Source organism: Oenanthe melanoleuca, chromosome 1, assembly GCF_029582105.1.
Source record: "Oenanthe melanoleuca isolate GR-GAL-2019-014 chromosome 1, OMel1.0, whole genome shotgun sequence".
Lineage (NCBI taxonomy): Eukaryota > Metazoa > Chordata > Aves > Passeriformes > Muscicapidae > Oenanthe > Oenanthe melanoleuca.
In genome coordinates, this window is record NC_079333.1 from 47,335,210 (window position 1) to 47,358,379 (window position 23,170).

The 23,170-nt window shown below is 39.2% G+C and overlaps 1 protein-coding gene across 3 annotated transcripts in view; it reads left to right on the plus strand.

The window, feature by feature from the left end:
• The first annotated feature begins 6,595 nt into the window (after positions 1-6,595).
• Positions 6,596-23,170, plus strand: part of PDS5B (PDS5 cohesin associated factor B) — a 96,798-nt gene continuing 80,223 nt past the window's right edge. For all 3 annotated transcript variants that reach the window (XM_056490414.1, XM_056490431.1, XM_056490421.1), the window contains exon 1: positions 6,596-6,723. The gene's annotated coding sequence lies outside the window, so the exon portion shown is untranslated. The remainder of the gene's footprint in view (positions 6,724-23,170) is intronic.

Consider the following 23,170-nt stretch of genomic DNA (forward strand, 5'->3'; position numbering starts at 1 on the left):
TTTAAATCAAACTCTCCAGGGAGAAATTCCCGTGAACTTTAAGAGAACTAGTTTACTCAACAAACCAGGAATGTTGCATGCCAAATTGTTTTTCTGAATCTTTTACATGGCAAAGAGGAATTCTGATATGTAAATGTAACATCAAAGTTTCAGTGGTAAAAATATGGTAAGAACTTTTTACTTATTAATTTCCACAGATAATATGGAGGTTTTTCTTTTCAAACTTCAACTTGAAAATTAACTTAAGTATTAGAGTTTTTATAAAGTTATATATTTTTGCAAATTAAAAAAAATAATTCCAGGTAGTCTGGTGATTATGTGAGATAGGAGTGTTATTTTATATATTCAACAGATTGTAGCAAGTGATGTTTAAGCCATGGCTAGGTCAGTATTTCTTTTGACTATGATATAACTAGTTTGTAATTTAAATGTTGTTATTTGATTCCCTTCTGGTACTGGATGAATACTTTCAGAGATGAAAATAGTGGGGCAAAAAGAAAAGTAACACCTAGTTAGTTCATTTTGGAGGTTCTTGAAATCTTTAATTTAATAATTTTTTATCTGAAATCTGCAGGATACATAGATATTTTTCTTGACAGTAAGGCACCTGTTCTGTGATTTAGTGTCAAGTGCTACAGCAAAACAGAACTAAAAGAAGGGTGAGATTTAACTTTTAAGACTCTAGACAATATAACAACTGCTGGCCCACAACAAAGCTGAGCTTTTGGGTTGTGAAAGCCAGCCAAGGAAACAGGATTCTGAACAATTCATGTCTTTCAGTGTAGAGCATGCAGAGTTTCTAGGAAGCTGACACTCAAGGTGAAGGTCTAGTCACTGCTTAGCCTGCAGTACTGTCTAAATAGCATCTCCCATTTACATAAAAATGAAGGAGCTGAGTGTAATGCCTTCAGTAGACTGAAATTCAATGGGACATTAAAGTAAGTAGCTTTAAACAGAGGGCAGACAGTGGAATGGAAAAAACAAAAAGTGTGAGTAGAAGAAAGAAAGCACCAGATAGAGTAACTAAAAAATACCCAACATTTTATAGAACACAATATGTTCAAGTATTTAATGCTTAATATACTAATGTTTAAGCAAGAGGAAAGAAGTTGATCAAGTACTACAAAAGTTGCAACATGCTTTGTTATGTCCATATTGACATCCCCTCTGTTTGGTTCATTTTAGCCACTCAGCTTTTACCTGAAATTACTTTTATTTGATTTCTTGAAGCTGAACAACTGAGATGCTCACTTTATGGATACAAATTACAGTAGAAAGTTTTTTATTTTTTTCTTATTTTGTTATGCTCATGGCATTGCCTAAGAACATTCAAGTTGTGTACTATCCTCTTCCACCTTCTATACCTATGTCTCAATTAAGGATGGAGAGCACTTAAATCAATTATAGGTAACTCAGAGGAGAAACTAATTTAATTCACTGACTAACTGAGCAAATCGCCAGGGAAAGAAAGACTGCTGGTACAGGCTCCCAAAATACTAATTCACTACTGTATTCACTACTGTCATACCTATCTGCAAGGCACCAAGGGAAGAAAAAAAATTTCCCCTTACTACTGTGATTTTTCAGATGTTGGTTTCCATAGGTTATATTAGTGCTAAATTGTAGGAATACATTGTGCAAATATGGTCAGCAAAAAGATGCCGTGACATTTAGCAACAAAGCAGCTGTTAAGTCATACTGGAATTTTAAAAAGGCTGTTAAAAAAATGCAGCAACAAAATTGTTTTAGAAGATGTAAGGTTTGTGTAATGATGCTCTCTAACCTATTCCTATCAGATGGCAAGATGGTTTGATTTGTTGAGTTAAAGCATAAAGGATGCTCAGGTTGGTGCAAAATATGCACTTCCTGACTGCAGTGAAGAGACAGATTCTGTTTTAGGACATGAAAAATCTAAATTATGTTTTTGCTTCTGTGATTACTGTAACATTAAGCATTTTATTGTTCTCTTCCCATGCATGTCTTCAAATAGGCAACACCTCTTTAGGAAGAAGTCAGAGATAAAGATAAGTCTACAGCTGACTCCTGAGGACATGTTTTGTGAGGGGGTAATGCTTCTTGCTCTAATAGACTGACTTACTTTAGTAGGTCATTTAATCTTAATGGTGTCCCAGTGTAGCTATTAACTATATAATGAAGAAAGCAGATGAGTAGGTGGAGGGAAAGGCTTTCTGCAGTCCTCGCCCTGAAGAATAACATCACATCCTCCTATCCTCTCTAGTTTTGTTCTTGTTTGTTTTTGGTTTTTTTTTTTTTTTTTTTGTTTGGTTTGCTTATTTTTGTGAAATACCATACAGTACTTAATGACTCTTGCCTTCCTACTAGAAAACATCCACAAGAGAGGGACAAATAGGTATTTCAGGTAAAATCAGACTGGTTAGCATGAAGACGAAAGGGGTACTTTTAAACTTCAGAAGTTATATTGCACATGTATTGAAGCTAGTAGATTCTGAGCATCTCTGTCTTATTCAGCTGTTTGATGATTGTTTACAAGGAGACAGTGTTGGAAACAGCACACACACAGATAGTAAGAGTCTAAAAATTCCAGTCATCTAAAGTCACTGTTTCCATGTGGCTTCCTTGCAAATTACTTAAGAAACATATGAGATACTAAAATTAGTTGCAAAGTTAACTCATGTTCATAATAGTATCAGCTATTTAGTTGAAGAGGAACACCAATAAATGAACAAATTTTTCTTTCTCTGAGACAAACCACTACAAATGCAAGTAGAAAGTCTTCCTCTTACATATAAAAAGCCTCTTCCACTGTGAAGGGCTCAGTATATAAACTACATGTATTTAACCTGAATTATTTTGCTAGTAAAATACTTTTGATGTAATTGTTTTAGAGTCACAATTAAGAAAGAAACAAAGGGCAGTGTTTTTTCTATGCTGGGAACAAAAGTGCCATTTTTATAAACCTGATATTACCTTGACAGTTGTTCCTGCTTACACTGAGAGGCCAATACCATGAAAGAGTATTATCACAGGGACAATGGATAAAGGCAGTGTGTTGGAAATGGCTAGTGTAGTTTCTGTGAAGGGAGATAGTGACACAATCATGGATGTCCAGCAGGTTTGTGAGTCAGGAAGTGCATGGACAAGGACAAACCAGGGAACATACTTGTATTTTCAAAGAGCATTTGTGCAACTTTCTTACTAAAAGTTGCTGACTTGGAAATATGGTTGAAGGATGGAAGCAGAAAGTAATTTTGGTTACTTTCTTGGGTGGAGAAAAATCAGCAAATCTCTCTCCCAGAAATGTTTGGGCTTACTTATGTTGTTTTATGCAACAATCTTTAATTTTCATCAATGTCTCAGAAAAAGGAATGATCACAGAATGATACTTGCATGATGTTAAACTCTTTCAGGTACTTTCACAGATGCTGTGCTGGTGTAAAGGACTTCAGAAGGCTTCACAAAAGGGGATGGGTAAAAAGATAGGCTTTGAGAAGTAGATCAGTGTAAGGTAAAGCATAGAACTACCAGTCAAACCTGGAAGTCTAAGTTCATGAAATCTTGAAGTTGATGATGTCAGCTCTCTGAAATCTTAGACTGAAACTGCAACAGCAACAACAACAACAACCAACAAACAAACAAACAAACAAACAAAAAAAAAAAAACAAAAAAAAAACCATCCAAAAAAAACCAACAAAAAACCCCAAACACAAACAACAACAACAACAAAAATCAAGAAACAAAAAACAAAGCAAAAAAAACCAAACAAAAAATAAATCCAAACCCTAAACAACAGAGATGTAAGGTGCTACATCATGAAGAGTACTGAGAGCAAGATAGAAGGCAGTTCGCTGCTCTGAGGGAAATCTCAATGTATTCCTCTCTTGAATACAGTGCACAGTTGTGGTCTGCAAAGACACAACAAATTTAAAGAATGAATTGAGAAAGATAACTAAAATGATCCAAAGGGAGAGCTTGTCAATCTGATAAAGTAGGGACTAAAAGGCTCTTGTCACTGCAGTCTTCTGTTTTCACACAATGTTATTACAGACAGAAAGCTGTGAGAAGAATACTGCTGTGTAAGGGTGTTCTTTGACTCTGTTCATTATTTCCACTCCAACATGAGACATGGAAAGTGTCTTCAGCACACACAGTCTGGAGCACAAGTCTTCTGGGGAGTGACTGAGGGAGCTGGGATTGTTTAGCCTGGGCAAAAGGAGGCTGCAGGGGTCTTATTGCTCTCTACAACTGTGTGAAAGGAGGTTGTGGTAAGGAGGGGATCACTCTCTTCTTGCAAGTAACAAGTGGCAGGACAAGAGGAAAAGGCCTCAAGTTGTGCCAGTGAAGGTTTGGGATATTAGGAAAAATTTCTTCACTGAAAGGGTGGTCAAGCGCTGGATCAGGGTGGTACCATCCCTAGAGGTATTTAGAAGACATATAAATATGGCACTTGGGGGCATGGTTCAGTGGTGGACTTGGCAGTGATGGGTCAATGGTTGGGCATAGAGATCTTAAAGGTCTTCTTCAACCTTAAATAATGCTATGATTCTGTGTAAAAGATCTGGTCTTGAAAGTTCTGTGGCACTGACATTCCTTATATGTCCTACTGCAAGCAAAATATTTATTTTTTAATATTTTTAATCTTTCTCAAGGGTAAGTTTCTGTACTTAGCACAACTTGCCTACACTTCCAGGAGGTGGCAAATCCCCTAAAATTTAGCATTTAGCAAGGCTGCTTAGAATCACCAGTTCCATGAAAGACGCAGAATTTCTCGTGGGGAAGGCTGAGCGTGCCCTCGGGACACAGCCAGGGCTGGCCTGGCGTGCGCTGGTGGGACGGCGTGGAGAAGGGAGTGGGTGCGTGTTGCCCTCTCCCGTAGGCAGCGCGCTATTCCCGGCGCTTTCCGAGGCGGCGAGCGCGGCTGAGCGAGCAGCGGTGGCGGACGGGCTCCCTCCGCAGGGCCGCAAGCGCTACTGCGGAGCCCAGAGGGCTGGAAAAGGACGAGTGAGGAGTCACCTCTAAAGTGCCGATTCCCAAAAAATCCTGAAGGGTCTCGGTGCCGGCGGGAAACAAGGGCGGAGCGTGCCTGGGGGAAGTCCCGTTATTCAGCGCCCCGTCCCGCTCCGAGGGGCGTCCGCCGCTCCTGGCGTCCTGATCAGGCGCTGGAAGCGGTGCTGCTGTGACCTGCTCCACCACAAAAACGGAGCAAAATGTTTGCTGCGGAGCATCTCAGCGCACGGGTTACTTTCACGGTCATGCGCTGGGTTTTGCAATTTCAATAGCTGTGTTCAGAGAGCTCTAATAGTGTTTCACTTTTCTGCTGCTTTGTAAGTATCCCTGCACACATCTGCAAGTGCTCCACTGGGAAAGGATGTGTTCCCCAACCAAAGGCTTTATACTGGGTGAGCCCAGGTAAACAGCAATGGGGGAACTGAAGGGAAATTGTTCAACCTGCATGGAAAAGTTAATCTTGACTCCAAGTCCAGGATCTTTCCCAATACAAAATTATCAGACAAACCTTCCTCTTTTTTACGTCCCCACTTTTTTCTTTTTTTCTTTTCTTTTCTTTCCTTTTCTTTTTTTTTTTTTTTTTTTTTTTTTTTTTTTTTCCTCCCCAGAAGGAGTGGACCATCTATAAGTTACCGGGAAAAAAGCCCATACGAACAAGGGGAGTTTTGGGGCCTGAAAAGCGATTTGTATGTAATAATTCTGGTTGGGCTGATGTAATCTGTATTAGACAATGAGGTAGTTTAGCACTGAATGAAGATAAGGCATGCTGGGTACAATGTATTAGCACGTTCAGAAAGCTTGAGGGGACTTTTTGAAAGATTTAAACCACTAGTTACAATGTCTTAGCTAACAGTCTGTCGAAGTGTGTTTCTCACACTGTGGATGTATTTCAGCAGATCTATTAAGTGTGATTTTTGCTTTTAAAATCATAATGCTCTAAACACTTACGTGCTGTCCTGATGCATCAGGAGAAAGTTCTTCTCCCAGAGTGGGGGTCAGGCCATGGAACAAGCTTCCCAGGGAAGTGGTCACAGCACCAAGCCTGACAGAGCTCAAGAACACTTCGGACAACGCTCTCTGGAACATGGTGTGTGACTATTGGGGATGGTGCTGTGCAGGGCCAGGTGTTGGACTCGATGATTCTCGTGGTACCCTTCCAACTTATTCTATCATTCCACTATAAATGAACCCTTTTAGCTGTGGCGGCCAGAAGAAACCACACTGCTTTTCAGTTTGCATTTTTGTGTGAGGGCACCGCTCAAACTCTTGCAGTGGCAGAAGCAATAGCAAAGGGCTAGATGAGCGACTTAAGCTACTTTTTCTGCAGTTAAGCGACTTTATTCCTCATTTTTTCCACAGCACTCCTTTAATAACCGGTCGTTTTGGGGCAGCGCTTGCCTCAGTAGCCCGCGGCAGCCGGAGCGGGCCCGGGCCACCCTCAGCCCCTCCCGGGCCGGGCCGCGCCGCGGGCTGTGGGTGCGCCCGCGCGGGCCGGCAGGGGGCGCTGCTGCCCCGCGCTGGCCGCGCTCGCTCCCCTCGGCCGTTCCATTGGAGCAGCCGGAGACGAGTTGGCGCCATTTTGAAGCCGGCAGGGGGACCGGGGCGAGCTGCGGAAGGGGAGGGGGCTGGCGGCGATTGGCTGCGGCGGCGGCGGCGGCAGCGCCTCTGCGAGCCTGGAGCGGCGGCAGCGCGGAGCGGACCCGCCTGCGACCAGCGAGGCGAGGCGGCTGCGGCGGGGTAAGGAGCGCGGCACCTCGGCCGCGGGTACCCCCGCCCCGTCCCCACTCCATTTTCCCTTCCCGGGGGCGTGGGGGGCGCCCGCCCGGAGCGAGCTCCGCGGCCAGCGCTGGAAGAGGACGGGGAGCGCAAGGGGAGCGGGAGGACAGAGCTCCCCTCGGCCCGTGGTGGAGCTCCCCCTTCCCATCCCCCTCGCCCCTCCGCGGGGCTGCTCCCCTCCCCCCTTTTCCGTGGCCGCCGTCAAATACTAAATTTCCCCCCCCTCCCGCCCAGCACCCCGGGCGATGGGGTGACCTTGGCTGGGGTGCGCGGGGGCCCGGGGGTCACCCCTCGCCCCGGTGGCCCGGCGGGCGGTGTCGCGGCCAGCGCCGGTGGCTCCTCGCGGCGCGAAGTGGCGGGGGGGGGGCGGGGAGGCTGCTCGCCCGTGGCTGCGAGTGAGTGAGTGAGTGAGCGAGTGATCGCGGCTTCCCGGGTGTCCCTTTCCTTCCTGCCCCGGGCGTCCCCTCCCTCGCTGCCTGCCCCGGGCAGCCGGCCTGGCCCCCGCTCCGCGGGGCAGCGCGGCGCTCCCGCCGCCCCGCGCGGCTGCTGCCCGGGCTGAGCGCGGGGACATCCCCGTCCCCTCCCCTCCCCGCCCGGCGGGTCTCTCCGCGCCGCACTTCGCAGCGCTCCTCAGCGGGAAGAGCTGCCCAGGACCGCGCTTGGTGGGTCCCTACTTGTGTGCGAGCCCGGTTCTTTCATGCTGGCTTAGCTTTTTTTTTTTTCCCCCCCCTTCCTTTCCTCCTCTTTCTTTTTCCCTCCCACTTTGCATCAGGCTCTGTTAGAAAGCGCTCGAGAAGAGAGGACGGGGGGGAGCTGTGGGGGGGCATTTGCCGCCGCCTGGTAGATGGAAAACTATGAATTTTACATCTGAATTGCCAGATGGAGAATGGTTAATTTATAGGTTATGTATTGTTTACGTTGAGAGCCTCCGGTCAGGAATTTAGGTCCGTAACTTCATCCCGCTGCAAATAAATCACTATCTGTACTTCAAAACAAATCAACAATTAATGACGGTGAACAGTCCTGAAAAATTAAACTGCAGCAGACCAGCTCTACAGAGCTGGATTTTGTCTTGCCAGCCTTATTCTGACTTTTATGCTTGCTTGCTGCGCGGGTGCTTTCTGAGAGCTGTGATTATTTAGTTAGGCGTTGTGTTTTCCCATTTAACACAACTGCTGAAGCGTTCTCGTGTTGGTCTTTGTTTTGTGCTTGCCGGGTAGATGCTTTTGCTGTAATTGATTTCTCTTTGCTGGGGATGGAGTAAAAGGAGCGTTGAAAATTTGAGTGGCTTTATAGTTGAAAACGGGTGTCAGATCACGTTTTGGGAAGGGAGTGAGACGACGTGCATTCTTTCAGGTTTTTCACTTCCAAACTAGTGGAGTTGTTCAGTTTTCAAGGGGTAGAAATTTTGCCCTGGTATGCTTTGTTTGTACTATAGATATGCTAAATATTATATTGTGTAAAGTAACTTCTCAATGCTCAGACCACCTGAAAGAAGATTGACAGTGAAAGGGCCATCAGGTAAGGTGGTTTAGCAGAGGTGTGTGTATCGTGTTCATCACAGTGTTTGAAAGGGTGCACTGCTGTAGAAAGTAGTTTAGTACTTTAGCACTTGCATGACATCTTGTGTCTATGTCTGAAGCAAGGTTGAACTTAATTACTATAGAGTTGGTGGGGTTATGCTGTCTCTGGGTGTGGTGTTTTTGGGATTTTTTTTATATAGATCCTATATTGGAGTATTTGCCTATGTATTTCTTGCATCCTCTTTACTAGTTAGTATGCAGACTGGATAAACTATAGTTCAGTTTTTGATAAAGCAACTAAATAAATTAAAATGGAAAACCATATTTTTAGCACTTGTATGAAGCTTTTTTTATCCTGTAAATATTGAATTTATACTTTATCTAACATGCTTACCTATGGATTGAATTTGAGCAGGCCACCTAAGTCATTATTAGGCTGTAATTAACTGTATAAAAGCCAACAGTCATTGCTAGCATTTGGAAAAGCACAGTAATGAAATATGGGCATAACCTCGGGCATTATCCATTTTTGTCTGTAGAACAGGAGGTCCTGTTACCTCCTATAGATTGGGAGAGATGCATTTGCTTTTGGGGTATGTTGCTCTCTACCAGGCTTTCAGGTTATGCCTTTTTCCTCTCTTATTTCAGTCACACAATTTATAGTCATACAGAAGAGTAAGAGGGTGTATCTGTGCATATGGATATGAGTCTTCTGGTTTAGTAAAGGATTTTCATTTAAAAGTGTTTGGAGTTAATGTTTTTTTTTCTTTAAACCTGAACTGGGAGAGGTGATAAAGACTACTTGTTGCACAAGGAGAATTTTCATGGGAGCAACAAATAAGAAAATGTGAAACTGAACAGTAAAAGCATGCCAAACTGGAGATGGAAGGAAAGTGTGATACTGCAACTCGTTATTTTTCCCTATCAGTTTCACTTGAATATCCCTATCCCTTTATATTGCTTACCCCAAATACTATGCCAAGAGAGAGGAAGGTATGTCTTTCCTGCTGCCTTCAGAGAAGTTCCTTTTTAGAATAAAAAAGTAGTTCTGATATGTGGAACATTATCTTACCACTTGTCAGTATCATTCTCCTTTTAACAGATATCTAAAGTAATGGTGTTTTTACTCTTAGCACAAAATGCAACCTGAAATAATCATTGGATAGACCGAGAGGATATTGGAGGCTTTCAGTCAATTCTGAAACCAGGTGGTAAGCTAAAACTGAGGGAACTTTTAAAAGGTGTGTTAGTGTGATAGTCCTCAGTGGGTGAAGTGTGTTAATTTCCCAGATTTGTAGACCCTCTGGACTGTCTGAACAGCACTGACAGATCCTAGAAGTAATCAAGGCTTTTAAAGGATTGTAAAATATATGCTTTTTAAAAAAAGAAACTTTCCTGTCCCTCAGAGATTGAACATCTAAAAGTTGAGGCTCTGCATGTATATAAATTACATACCTATTGCTTTTCCATTGGTAGCCTCTTCAGTTAAATGTAGTCTTGTAGAGGTGTTTTTTATTTGCTTTGCTGTGTTACTAAGAAAAGTTTCATGTAGTTCTGTAAAGTAAAAATAAAAAAAAATATGAAAAGTGAAGCATATGAAAGAAAATTAACTTTGTTGTTTTAGGAAGTTAGTGGTTTGTTTCAAAACCTCTTTGGAACATTAAGGATTCCACAATAAAAAAAGCTGTTTATGTGAATATTTGCTGTAACAAATCCAACTTGAAAGAATTCAATAAAATACAAGTAATATTTTCATTTCATTTCTAAGAATCAAAATGTTAATGTCTCCATTCTTTTTAAAGGTTATTACTGTCTGTCTCTGTGTATACTGCTTTTCATCCTTTTCTAAAGTATGAAGAAGTCCTTGAAGTAGGTTCTGAGGATTAAGGCCTCTATTACTTTGTCCCTATCTGTGGAATTCAGTCTTTTGCATCCCACCCCAAGCACTGGAAAAACATTCCGCTTGTTTAATACTGATCTTTGTTTCTGTTTTTTCGGCTCACAAAAACTTTGGTATTAATATGCTTCAAGAAGTAATGATAAAACAAGTGCCATACCTCATTGGGAACAGATGGGGATGTTTGTACTAATCATCTTGTGTCTGTCACCATTTATACGGGAGTACCGTAACCAGGGATCAGGACCCCATCTGGGGTTTCCTAATTCAGACCCTGTTCTTTAAAGATCAGTTCCAGACATTACTGTGCGTACTTTTTCTCTGACTTAATTAGGAATCCTGGTGAATGTTTCTGCTGCAGAAATGATGTGCTTCACTTTCATGCTTTTTAATGGACAAAAAAAAAAGACATGAAGTTACCAGTCAAAAATATTATTGTCTTAATTGCTTTCATTGTAGTCACTTAAACTACATTTTCACAGAACATAGAATGGCCTGGGTTGGAAGGGACCTTAAAGATTATATAGTTCCAACTGCCCTGGCGTGGACAGGGAACCTTCCACCAGACCAGGTTGCTCAAGGCCCCATCCAACCTGTCCTTGAACACTTCAGGGATAGGGCATCCACAACCTCTGTAGGCAACCTCCTCCACTGTCTTCCTACCGTCAGAGTAAAGAACTTTTCCCTAATATCTAATCTCAACCTACTTTTGAAGCCAATCCCTCTTGTCCTGTCACTACATACTGTTGTGAAAAGTCCATCCATCTTTCTTGTAGGCTCCTGTCATGTACTGGAAGGTCACAGTTAGGTCAGCCTGAAGTCTTCTACAATCTGAATTCTCTCAGCCCTTCCTCATAGGAGAGGTGGTCCATACCTCTTATCAACTTTGTGGCCCTCCTCTGGACTTGCTGCCTGATGTCTTTCATGTGCTGGGGGATAGGAGTTTGTAGCTCTTTTAAAGAGGATTTGATTCTGCTAAAATGTGATAACTTAGGAAGTGACTTTTTAGAAGCTGATTGTGCACAACTTCTGCCAAAGCAACCTTTGGCTCTCTGAGACATCCCAGTATATCCACATTGTAGTTCAATGTCAGAAACCTTCATCCTGAAAGTCTTAGAAAGGGAACAAATAAAAAACTACTAAAAGGATAAAAAACAACCTACTAATCTAAATTACCCACAATAAGTAGAAATATACTGCTTGTGAGGAAGTCTTGAAAACAATTTACATCAAAACTTCCTGTATGTAGTCTTTGGGCCACCTTGAGTTTGACTGTTCACTTCTGTTAATACTACTTTGTAACTTAGATGTACATTCCAATGAAGACAATCAGATTTCTGGGAAATTTTTGTCGCTGCATATGTTAGGTTTTTGTTCTTAACAGAAAAGGGTTGAATTGTCAGTTGTGAGATTTGAGCAGAGGACACTTCATGGAAACTTGTAATTTCATTTAGGGGTTATTTTTTAATTGTTTTTCTGCATATGTAAAATTTCAAAGACTTTTCTTGGGGAAGATGTAGAGAGATGCTAGGCAGCTTGCTGTTAGGTGTGATATTTTCTCTGATAATTTTGTTGATTTTGTTCAGAGTGAAGCATTATGTGTAGTTTCTGAGCACTCAAACAGAGTATATGGAAGTAATTGTAGCTTTTTGTGTCATCACTTTGTGAAAACCTTTTGAGGCACAATGTCTGTGGACAGTCCAAGTGCCACCCAGTGTTTTTCAGAAGTCTAAGTGAGACAAATTCACTTAATTCATGGTACAAAATACAGTTTATATTTGCTTTTCTTCCTCTGAGTATGAACTCATCAGAGTAAGGCTATAACTTTGGATTTGCTGGGTTTGTGCAATGGTAGAAAGAATAGATAAGCCAATGATAAACTCTTCAAAAAAGTTGTGAGGAAGTTTTTCTAAGAGACAGCAAACAGGAGATGCATTTTGTCTTCCATTTGCCTAACTTGCATCATGCATATTCTAATTCCTTCAGTTACAGCAATTCTTCCAAGACCTACAAAAAGAGATTTTGAAGCTTGTACGGTTTATGGAAAGAAATATTCTGCACTCTTTTTTTAATGGCTGTACCGGACCTGTACTTTGAGAATGGGAAACATTTTGAAAGTTTTCCCCAAAGTTACAAATGTTGCCTGTAGTAAGTTCTCCATTAGGTTGTCCATACTGCATTTTGTATATACATACAAAAGCACATTTAAAGTAACTTTCTATTTCTTAATGGGCCATTGCCCCCTGAATCTTCTGTACTATATGCAAAAAAGCTTTAAAAGAATATTAAAATTGCAAATTCTTTTTAAAGATAGTAAACCGTTTAAATTAATTTCTGCCCTTCTAAGTATATGTTACTTTAGTTATAATGTGTTGGGTTTTTTTCAGCCCACTGTATTTAGGAATTAGAGCTGCGTATCTAAGTCGGCACACATATTTTCCAAAAGCTGGAAAATGTAAAATGAATTGACAGGGGACTGTGGGAAGGGAGAAGCATATCTAGTAATTTCAATGATTGAATGTCACTTTGGGATACTGGAATTCATTCCTTCTGTCAGTTTCTTATGATCCCAGGCAAGTCTGTTTAAACTAAACTTCCCACAAGAGCTTATTAGTAGTGCATTGATTTCCTGGGAGACAGGCTCTAGACCCAGACTACTTCTGCTTGGCTCAACAGATGCTTTAGTTTTAGATGCAGTCCTGGATAAATTGGCATACTGTAAAAGTTGTGTCCTAAATTTCTCTTCCTAAATTCCTGACTCCATAAGCAAAATTGGTTGCTAGTTCTTAAATTTCAGTCTGTATCTTGGGTTAGTTAATCTATGAAATGAGACGAATACTTATTTTTATGAAAAATTAGTGAAAGTGTTGCAAAGACAAGTGAATTTTTATGGCATGCTAACATAGTACAGCCATGAAACCCTACAAAAGCCCAGTAAGAAATGAACTCTTCATACTTTTCAGAGTATGGCTTAAATAGAGCCTAATAAGGGATGCACATAAAATTATATGGAGAAAAGTTGAGTCGCTTCTTTGCTTTGACTGAAAAAGGAATCCTGTTGTGTGGGGAAAAAAAGGTGAAATGAAGGATGAGGTATATCAGCTCCTTTGTATGTATTTTCTTTAATATTTTATAAGAAACTTGAATTCTGTTTCTTAACTCTTACTAAGTGATTTTACAGCTATTTCTGTATTTTTGTTGTTCCATTTTAATCAAACTTAGTAAATAAATTCACAGTATGGATGTGCTCCTGCCAGTTTTTAGGTTGTAACCTTTAGCTTTGTGTCTATGACTAATTGATGGAATGCTAATAGTAGCAAGGAGGGGTTTTTAGCAGCTTAATATGGGGTGAGGTATGAGAGCTTTTCAGTGGATTCTTGCAAGTATTTGTTGTTGGTAGAAGGGCAATGTAATGTGTTATTTGCACACTGTATGCTCTTGAAAGGACTGAGGTTTGCTGGGGCTGCATTCCCCTCCTGCCAGCTGCAGCTGATCTTTCTACTCTGGTCTCTCTTTAGTGATTTCTCTGTCTAGTTTGTCCTCATACCTCTTGGGCTTCCAATCCTTCATTGTACAATGTGCTTCCTCTCTCACCTTCTTCAACACGTCTTAGGCTTTACAGGATCACAGAACAGATAAAGTTGGAAGGGACCACTGGGGGTCATCTAGTCCAGCCCCCTGGCTCCAACAGTGTCCCTGAGAGCACATTACTTGGGACTATGTCCTGATGGCTTTTCAATGTCTCTGGGGAAGGAGACATTACAACTTCTCTAGGCAGCCTGTTTCAGTGCTCAGTCATCCCTGTGGAAAAGGAGTTCTTCCTTGTGTTCAGGTGGAACTTTGTGCATCAATTTCTGCCCATTGCTTCTTGTCCTTTTGCTTGGCACCATGATGAAGAGCCTGGCTCTGTCCTCTTGATGCTCTGCCTTCAGATACTTATGTACATTATGCATTTTAGGAACCACTAGGCTGATAGGTATGTCAGCTGTGGTATATGGTGTTTGGGTTTGTTTGTATTTTTTGTGTGTTTTTGTGTCTATTTTTTCCTTTTTTTTTTTTTTTTTTCCCTTCTCTCTCTTGTTAACTTTGCTTCTTGGTTGAATCCCTTTTATGTAACCCTAAACTTTCTAGTCCCTTTGTCTGATAGGGCTTGTTGGTCTCTTCGGTGGAGTTAGTAGAAGTGTGTCCAAACCTCAGCGATTTCTATGGTAAGCTGAGCTTTTTGTCTTAATTAAGACAGACTGTTCTTGAGCTCAGAATCTGGCTGAGGTGTGAGCAAATTCAGCTTTTTGTGCTAAGGAATTAGCAACATCTGGCTGTAAGCAGACAGGTGGATTAGTGATGGATTCAGCTGGATTTACCAGATGTGTTTGTTAGTCTGGTTTGGCTGTGGTAACCTTCTAACTTCAGGGGAACAAGGAAAGAGCAATGAACAGTTCTTGTGTGTGCATGAACAGTTCTTGTACCTTAAGCAGTAGGTAGAAACTCTCTGGACTATTGCATCATGATTGTATGCTTACAGTCATAGTGCAAGAAGCTATATTTATTAATAATTTAAAACTTCCTCCTTTCACTTGAAAACTTTGTCCTTTTAAAATGAATAGGCATTAGTTTCCTTTAGGTCTTACTTGTGTCCTAGTGATTTCTGTTTATGGAACGCAGTCCAGTGGGGAATGTATACCATTTTTCATTGTTGTTTTTGATTTGGTTTTTGTTAATGCTCTTCTGGGTAAAATTAGAGGTCTTCTTGGAGAGTGGGTTACAGGGCAGTAAGAGAGTGATCCAGTCTGGTAAAATGAGGTCTGTGTCCTTACTGCACATCAGCACAGATCTGAGCCTGACGGAAGGATAGCCCTCATGCTGATGCACCCACGAATTTGTCATTGTACAGCAAATGTGTCATGGAGCCGTAGAAATTCTCAAGCTGGAAGGAACTCATAAGGGTCATTTAGTCCAACTCCCTGCTCCACACAGGACTACCTAAAACTAAGTCATATAATTAAGAGTGTTGTCCAGACACTTCTTGAACTCTGACAGGTTTGGTGTCGTGGCCACTTCCCTGGGGTGACTGATCACCTATCAGTGAAGAACCTTTTCCTAAAGTCCAATCTGAACTTCCTCTGATGCAGCTTCATTCCATCTCCTTGTGTCCTAATGTGAGTGATGAGCTGCAGCTGAAGGATAACTAAATATTAAACATGAACTTCAAAACAGAATACAAACCAGAATTTGGATATTTACTGTCAAGAAAGTTCACATTGCTGTACATATGCTCCTGTTTATACAAAAACCAGGATTAAGATATACTAATGTATGTAAATTTTTGAAAGTGAGATACAAAGAAGTGATAGACTCTACTCAGTGGTGCCCAGTAATAGATCCAGAGGCAATGTGCACAAACCATTGATCTGAATGTTTTCATCATGATGTTGGTCAAGAACCAGCGCACGTTGCTCTGGGCTTTTGCAAAGTCACTATACTGGGAGATCTTCAAAAGCCATCTGAATGCACTCCTTGGCAAACTGGCTTTAGGTGGCCTTTCTTCAGCAGGGAGATTCGACCAGGTAACTTCCAGAGTTCCCTTCCAATCTCAGTCATCCGGTGGAAATTCAACCCCATTCAACCCCATTGGGCTAAATAATTGTAAGGGATGAGTAACTGTAATAGAAAAAGTTACAGGAGACATTATATTATTGGCAGAGAACTTTCGTGTTGGTTGAGTGTTGAGGTAGGTGTCAAAGGTAAGTTAAGACTTAAAAGAATCTTCAGCTCTTTTTTTAAAGTGATTTTACTGATAGATCCATATATGACAGTAGATGACTAGATTGTGAACTGCTGCTGGTCCTTGTGGTTTTTATAATGCACTTAGTTCACCTGGTTGTAGTATATCTTCATCTAATTTGTGCTTTGTGATCAGTTATGGGTTCTTTCTCTGTCTTTGGGAACATAGTTATTTTTTTCAGTCTGCTTTTCTGTCACAGTTTTGCAAAAGGCAAAATAAAATGTTTTAGCTGAGAAGAAAAGCTGAACTGATAGAAGCCATCTGGGTAGACAACCTCTATTTGTTAAACACCCAGCTGAATGTGATTTTGGTACTAAGTTGTCTATATGCAGTTATAATATAAACGTCTGTTTATAATTCATATTGACCAGGAGTGGATGCACTGTTGTGTAGAACAACATCTGACTTTGCAGTTGAATACCCATGCTTTCTTTTAGGTCTTAAAATTCAACCTATCCCACTAGCATTTCTTGTTTGATCTTTAGTAATTCTGTATCAGATAGTTTGCAGTAGGATATAAAGCATATAATTTTGTATTTTTTTAACATTATATGCAAAGTTAGGAATGGAAGTGTATCTCCTTTAGATGTATAAATTCTGTTCAGAAGCAACTTTATATTGCTTGACCATTGTGAAATTTTGCATAATGTCATTTTGCTTCTGTGGTAGTATACTAGTATTTTTTTAATCTTTTAGTTGCTTATTTTATTTTGGTTTTTTAACTATTCTTAGTATTGAGTGTTTTTCCCTTGGGAGGACATTTGTTTAATTTTAATTCTTACCAAATAGCCCCAAAACAAAAAACCAACAGAGTTTCATGGTAAGACTCAATAAGGCACTTTTAGCCAAATAAATGGTACGCTAAAATAATACCAAGTGTTGTTTCCTCCCAAGGGTCAACACAGAGGTTTAACTTGATTTGTGCCTGATGTCTGGGTGCTGTTGTTGTCTTCTGGTTCCTCTTACGTTCCCCTTATTTTCCTCTTGGCTTCCATGTCATTCTAACTGCAGCTGTTAATCATTTGAAATTATGTAATGCAAAGTATCTGAGGTTTCTATGACTGCTTTTTGTTACTCTGTTTTGAAAATGGTTAATGTAAAGGAAAATAATAATTCCTGCCTCTTTACTCCCATTCTTTTCTAGCAGTTGGAGGAAGGAAACAAATAATTCCTTCCTTACTAAATCTTAAAGTAACTTCCCTGGTAAAAGACGGCTGTGTCAATATTATGACCATAAACCAGTAATGTTGTGGAGTTTTGATACCTAGGCTGGTTGTCAGTTTTTGTTTTAAAGTCCCAGTGTAAGAACTTCCTGTGTTTCTGGTGATTCTGGAAAACGAATGTTTTGTGGAATTCGTGGTCTTCTTTTTGAGCATACCATATGAGAGCAATCTCTGCATTTTGATCAAGTTGTACCCTATTCTATTTGGATATTTTGTTTCAGATATTGACAAAAATGTCATTCTTAAATTTGAATTTAAAAACTAGAAGTCTGCCTCTCATGATCAGTTTTTCTTCATTGAGCTATTTATCTTTGACCTTTTCTCTTATGGCGGTTCATTTTCTTTGGGTGGGATCTCCTGGTATTTGTGTGATTTATGGTGATTTCTTCCTCTTTTCTGCTTACCCTCCTGGCAGTCTCTTCTTGTCGCCTCTGTGCACATGCTGTCCTCATGAGACTTCATGGACCCTTCTCCCAGTTGATATTATCTGAATGATAGGTGCTGGTGGCTGCACATAGTATTCCAAGCAAGTTCTTGCAAGTACCTTAAAACGAGTGTTAGCTGTTGAAGCTCTGGGTTTGTGGGCATGGGTTGGTTGGTTTGTTCCACAAAAACCACAGAATAGGTCAGGTTTGAAGGGACCACAGTGGGTCACCTGGTCCAGCCTCTTTTCAAACAAGCAGGTTTGCCTAGATCACATTGCACAGGATTCTGTCCAGATATACTTGAGTATCTTCAGTGAGGAGAGGAGGTTCTTGAAGTACCTTGTCCTATAATTAATGCTGAGTAGAAAAATCACTATGAGACTGTACTTGAAACTAGGCATTGTACCTCTCTTGAGATCCCTGTTGTTTTCCCCTTACAGCTGATTTTTTTTCAGAGTTAGAGCGTATATTCTTGTTTAGATGTTTATATGCAGTCTTTATGTTTGCAAATATTTCTGTTTCTCTAAGCTTTCAGTGTTTTACTGAATGACAATCTCATTTATTTCTGCATCTGTCTATGATTTCCAATTTAATGCTTCCATAATAAATGATATTTGGTTCAAGGAAAGCGCTAATTGTTTTATCACAGATGAACCAAACATAAATTGTCCCAGGGTAATATGATAAGGCTAGAAGTTACATTTATCCTCGTCCTTGAAATTCTGACTTCAGCATGCAGATTTTTTCTTAAACTGTTAAAATATTATTGATATCAAACTAGTGCAGCTCTAGTGGTAGTATTATTACTTTTGTTCTGCATTATTAACGGGAGTGCTGCTTTTCTTTTCTTGCAGAATACCTTAATTTTTAAAGTTCATTTAAATTTTTTACATTGAAGGGTACTGCACCTTAATTTTTAAATACCTTTAAAAAGCTTTACACTCCACAGTGATTCTTGGATGAATTCTTGGATGGTGCCCATGTAGTTGCTTTGATTTAAAAATGTGACATTCATAGGTGTAGATAAAGTAACTTCTCATTAAAAATACCTGTTACCAGTTGTCACTGGAAAGTTTTACTGGTCATTTCTTTGAAAATGGGTGTCCAGCTGACTATATAGGGTACTTCAGCAATGAATTCTTTCTTTACAGTCATTACTGTACAGCAGTACTTTATTTTTTTTATTTTAATTTTTTTTTTACGCTTATTTACTGTGGATATCTCAGTTTGGCTTCAGTTCTATCTTTATTTTTGTATTTCCTGGTCTTTGTGGTAGAACTGTCCTGTTTTGAGGGCTCTAATTACTACTTAGAACCTCCCTAAGTGGTTGTTGGAGCTCACTTAGTAGTATAAAAACTTTTCTTGCACCCCAGTCAAGGGTACAAAAGCTTAATTTTGTTCCTTTGGCGCACACATTGGCTGTGACACCCCTGTTGGAGTTGTGTACGTCACCAAATCACTTCTGTTTGAACACTCTGAGGACTGGTCATAGTATGTCTTTTGCTAAGACTTTGTATATATGTATATATGTATAGTATGGTTGCATAGTGTAACCACCTAAGGAATGTTTTCCGTAGTACTTGGCTAACTAACAAATATATTACAGATGTCTGTTTTATTAAAGTCATATTTAGTCAGCCTACACTCTTCTTTCTCTGTCAGATTATTTTACTATCACCTTCCAGTTTTTATCTCTTTGTAATTTCTTTTCCTGCAGCCATCCACAGAAATAAGCCATTTTAATTCCTACAGTCCCATTTACTTAGTCTTGAGTGGAAGTGTGAAAGCAGAGATCCCACAATAATATGTCAGTTTTATTTTTCCTTAGGTTGTTGTGAATGGTTTAATGATGAATTGTTTTATATAGTTTTTGATATTTTTTTTAAACTGTGTGTGTTTCAATGAAAATGCTGTTTCATAAATGGCATAAAAAAAGAGGCTGTTTTATTGAAAGAAAAATTACAACAATAACATCTGGAAAAATGCTGAAGCTTAAAGTTGGGTCACTTACATTTTTATGGAAGCTGCAAGTGTCTGCAACACCACTGGAGAGAGCTGTGTGCTGAGATAAGTTGGTACTGAATACTTTCTACTTGCTAAATCTTTGGGAGGCTTTCTTTAATGAAGTTAAAAAAAAAAAATCTTATCAGCAGAAGTGGGGACTTTCCTGGGATCATTTGCTAACTGATTGCAGCTCTGTTTAAGTTGCTTGAGGCCCTTTAGTGCGCATGTGCTGATCTTGGTATCATGTCTTAATATTTTCTTCTTTGTTCTTTTCCTGAATCCTCCAAATCTTGTCTACATTGTGATGATCTCTCTTCTTGCACAGGTACCACCTGCATATCTTTTAATTTTCCACAAAGTGTTCACTTAATATGTTAATAAAGGAAGTTAATGTGCTTTGCTGTATTTTCTAGTGTAAGTTTGAAAAAGTATTTCCTAATTTAAACAGGTATTATTATTCTATATGATTGTCAAAGGACTACCATTAATGGCATTCTCTAGTGAAACCCAGTACTACTTATGTCATTTGTTGGACTGAGAATGTTACTTTTACCTTATAATTTGGGTCTTCATTCCAGAAGACGTATAATTAGTGGCTTCTGTAAATTCTTCCAGTATCTGTCCTTACTGTGCTGCCTTACAGAAATGGGAAGCTAGCATTTTATTGATATTATGGATAATACTAGTATCTTGATTTAATGATAGTTAAGTAAACAGTACAACGTGATACATTTCTAAAAGAGAATGGAAAGTATTAGTCTAGGCATTATACCTGAATCTGTATGAAAAATGACCTGGATTTACATAAGCACCCTTGGTCCAACACACTAAAGTTTCCTATTTTATTCAACAGCAGAAAATTAACTGCCAAATTTCAGCTTGGAGTGGCTTTTTATAACCAAGTTATAACTCCCTAGCAGTAGATAGATTATGGAAATAGATTTAGTTTAGTGGCAGTTGGATAATGCAAGTCTCTAACACGTAAGTCACTTTGCACCTTGATCAATTATTGTCAATCAGCTATATGCCAGCAGGAATTTACCAGAATGTAAAGAATTTCTCTAAATTACTTAAATTGTTATATTATTTGTGTTTTATTAATATATTAATACTGATGAAGTAGAAAGATGCCTGCCTCTTCCACTTCTGTAAGTTGCTGAGTAATCTCTTAATGGTATCTTGTTGCATCTTTTGTGGAAATTACATCTTGACAAATTTTTTCTTGTATCCTTGTTGTTGAAACAGAGTTAGTGATCTTCAAGCATTTCTCATTGTTTATTAATTCATACAAGAATGCTACCCACTGGCGGTGCAAAAATAAAAAATATATATAAATAATAAAAAGAAATTTTTTCTTTTTTTTCAATTTCCTTGAAAAAGGAAATAGAGCTTTGGAGTGAAATCTGTAGTGTGATTTATGAGATGAAAAAGATTTTGCTTTCTTGCAATATCCCATGAGACAATTTATGAAAGTGTTTTTGCACCTTCTAAGCTGTTTTTGTGTTGTTGATGGAATGGCCTGTGACAGAGGCCACTGGTCATCCTGCTTGGTTACGGTGAAAGTGTTGATGAATATTTGCCAGTCCTTTTTTTTTTTTTTTTTTTTTTTTGTCTACACTTCCTTGTTGGAATGATATGAGCTGTGGAAACGTGTATTTAGTTCTTTACACATTCAAATTTTTTTCCATGCCAACCACTTACAAAATTCGCTTGAGCTTCTAATACCTTTGTGGAGATGAAGAAAGTATTATTCTCACTGGCACATTGAAAAATGGCTTCCAAACATAGATTTAAAAGTATATGTATTAAACTACATAAATTTGATATATACTTTCTTAGATTTAATATACATAATTTTTAAATTATCTCAAGAATAGCTATATAGACCATTATGTATATTCAGTGAAAGTTCTGAAAAATAATAATGATGGTAGAATTTGCTAAATCGATCATTGTTCCTGGTGATCTTCTAAGTCCTCATGTTTGGATTCTGGATTTTAAAAAGGAAGCATTAGTAAGGCAGGAGACAGACTTGCAAGGAATATAGGGTTGATTTGCTAAAGTTTGCTTTATCACTTGCATAAGACTTCTGCAAAACTGTCTAGAGGATGAGGATTTAAAAAAATGTATAGATCTCTGGAAAGTCACTGTTGACACGATGGCTTCATGTGTGTTAAGGCACAGTTTGCTTAATGATTAGCACAGTTAATTAAATCACCATAGGCAATGTAAACTGTCAACCAAACAAAATACAATTAAATGGAGTGTGATTTAAGTCCTCCACTTAGATCATTGACTTAACGTCCTCTAATGATATTTATTGACCTATGAAGTATATTTGCATAGATTCTTAATATGCAAGGTATCAATTTGTGTTTTATTTGCATAATCACAATCTGTATTTTTAAAGTATTGAGCAAGTAGTGTATGTGTTGTTAAGCTATTAATAAAAAACATTTGAATATTTTAATAATATAATGGCCAGTAGGCTGAGCTGGAAGCAAGTAGCTAGTGGATGCTACTGATTATGTACAGAGCTCATTTGTAGTTTGAGCTTGACCAATTTTTGGCAGTGATACTTATTACTAATTAACTCTGTTTAGTTTAATTGATTGTTCCCATTTGTGGTCTGGCTGATAATCATAATTTTACATTAAATATGGTCTTTTGATTTTTGTCACAAGAGGTGAATGACGTTTTAATCCATCCTATTCTAATGCCCAATAAATGTAGCTTCCACTTTTGAGTTTTTTCCCCATGCTTTAGTTTTCCTGTAGAAAGGAAATTGTACAATTGTACAGTTGTCATTGTGCAAAGGAGGTATGTGTTTTGTCATCTTTATTTCCTTTCTCTGTATTAGTTTTCCACCCCTCCTCCCTTATAACTTAGTTTTTAATTTGTCATGCTATTTTATACATATGTTTTTTAATACAGTTCTACAGTCTTGCTCTTAGTTCCTGACTTTAGGTCTTTGAGAAATTATAATTGCAGTGGTGCTTCTGTGTTGAAAGAACATCTTAAGTCTTACTGTATCATCCTCTTGTGTACAATGAGTAGAATTTGTATTTTAAATGCTCTATTATCTAAAATAGATTTATTTTCTTCGTAGTTTTTCAAGACTTTACTTACAGTACTGTTTAACATTAACTGAGAAAAACTAAAGCCTGATTGAATCATGATTTTTATTTCTATTTGTGAGGACTGGAATTTGTTTCTTATATATTTGTTCAAGTTTCTTGTGACATCCATCTCCCCTCTTTATCCTCATATAACAGCAGAAACAGCACGTCTTACAGTTTACTTTATGTGCTTGGATTCTGCATGGTGCAAAGCATTTAATTGTCTGTTTTCTTGCCTTAAAAAAGGCATCCATATGAACGTTTTCCTTTTTCATAGAATCATTAAGGTTGGTAAAGACCTCTAAGATCGTTGATTCCAGCTATTAACCCAAAACCACTGTGTTCTCTGTTTAACCTTGTCCCCAAGTGCTATATCCTCGTGCCTTTGAACACTGCAAGGGATGGTGATTCTGCAGCTTCCCTGAGAAGCCTGTT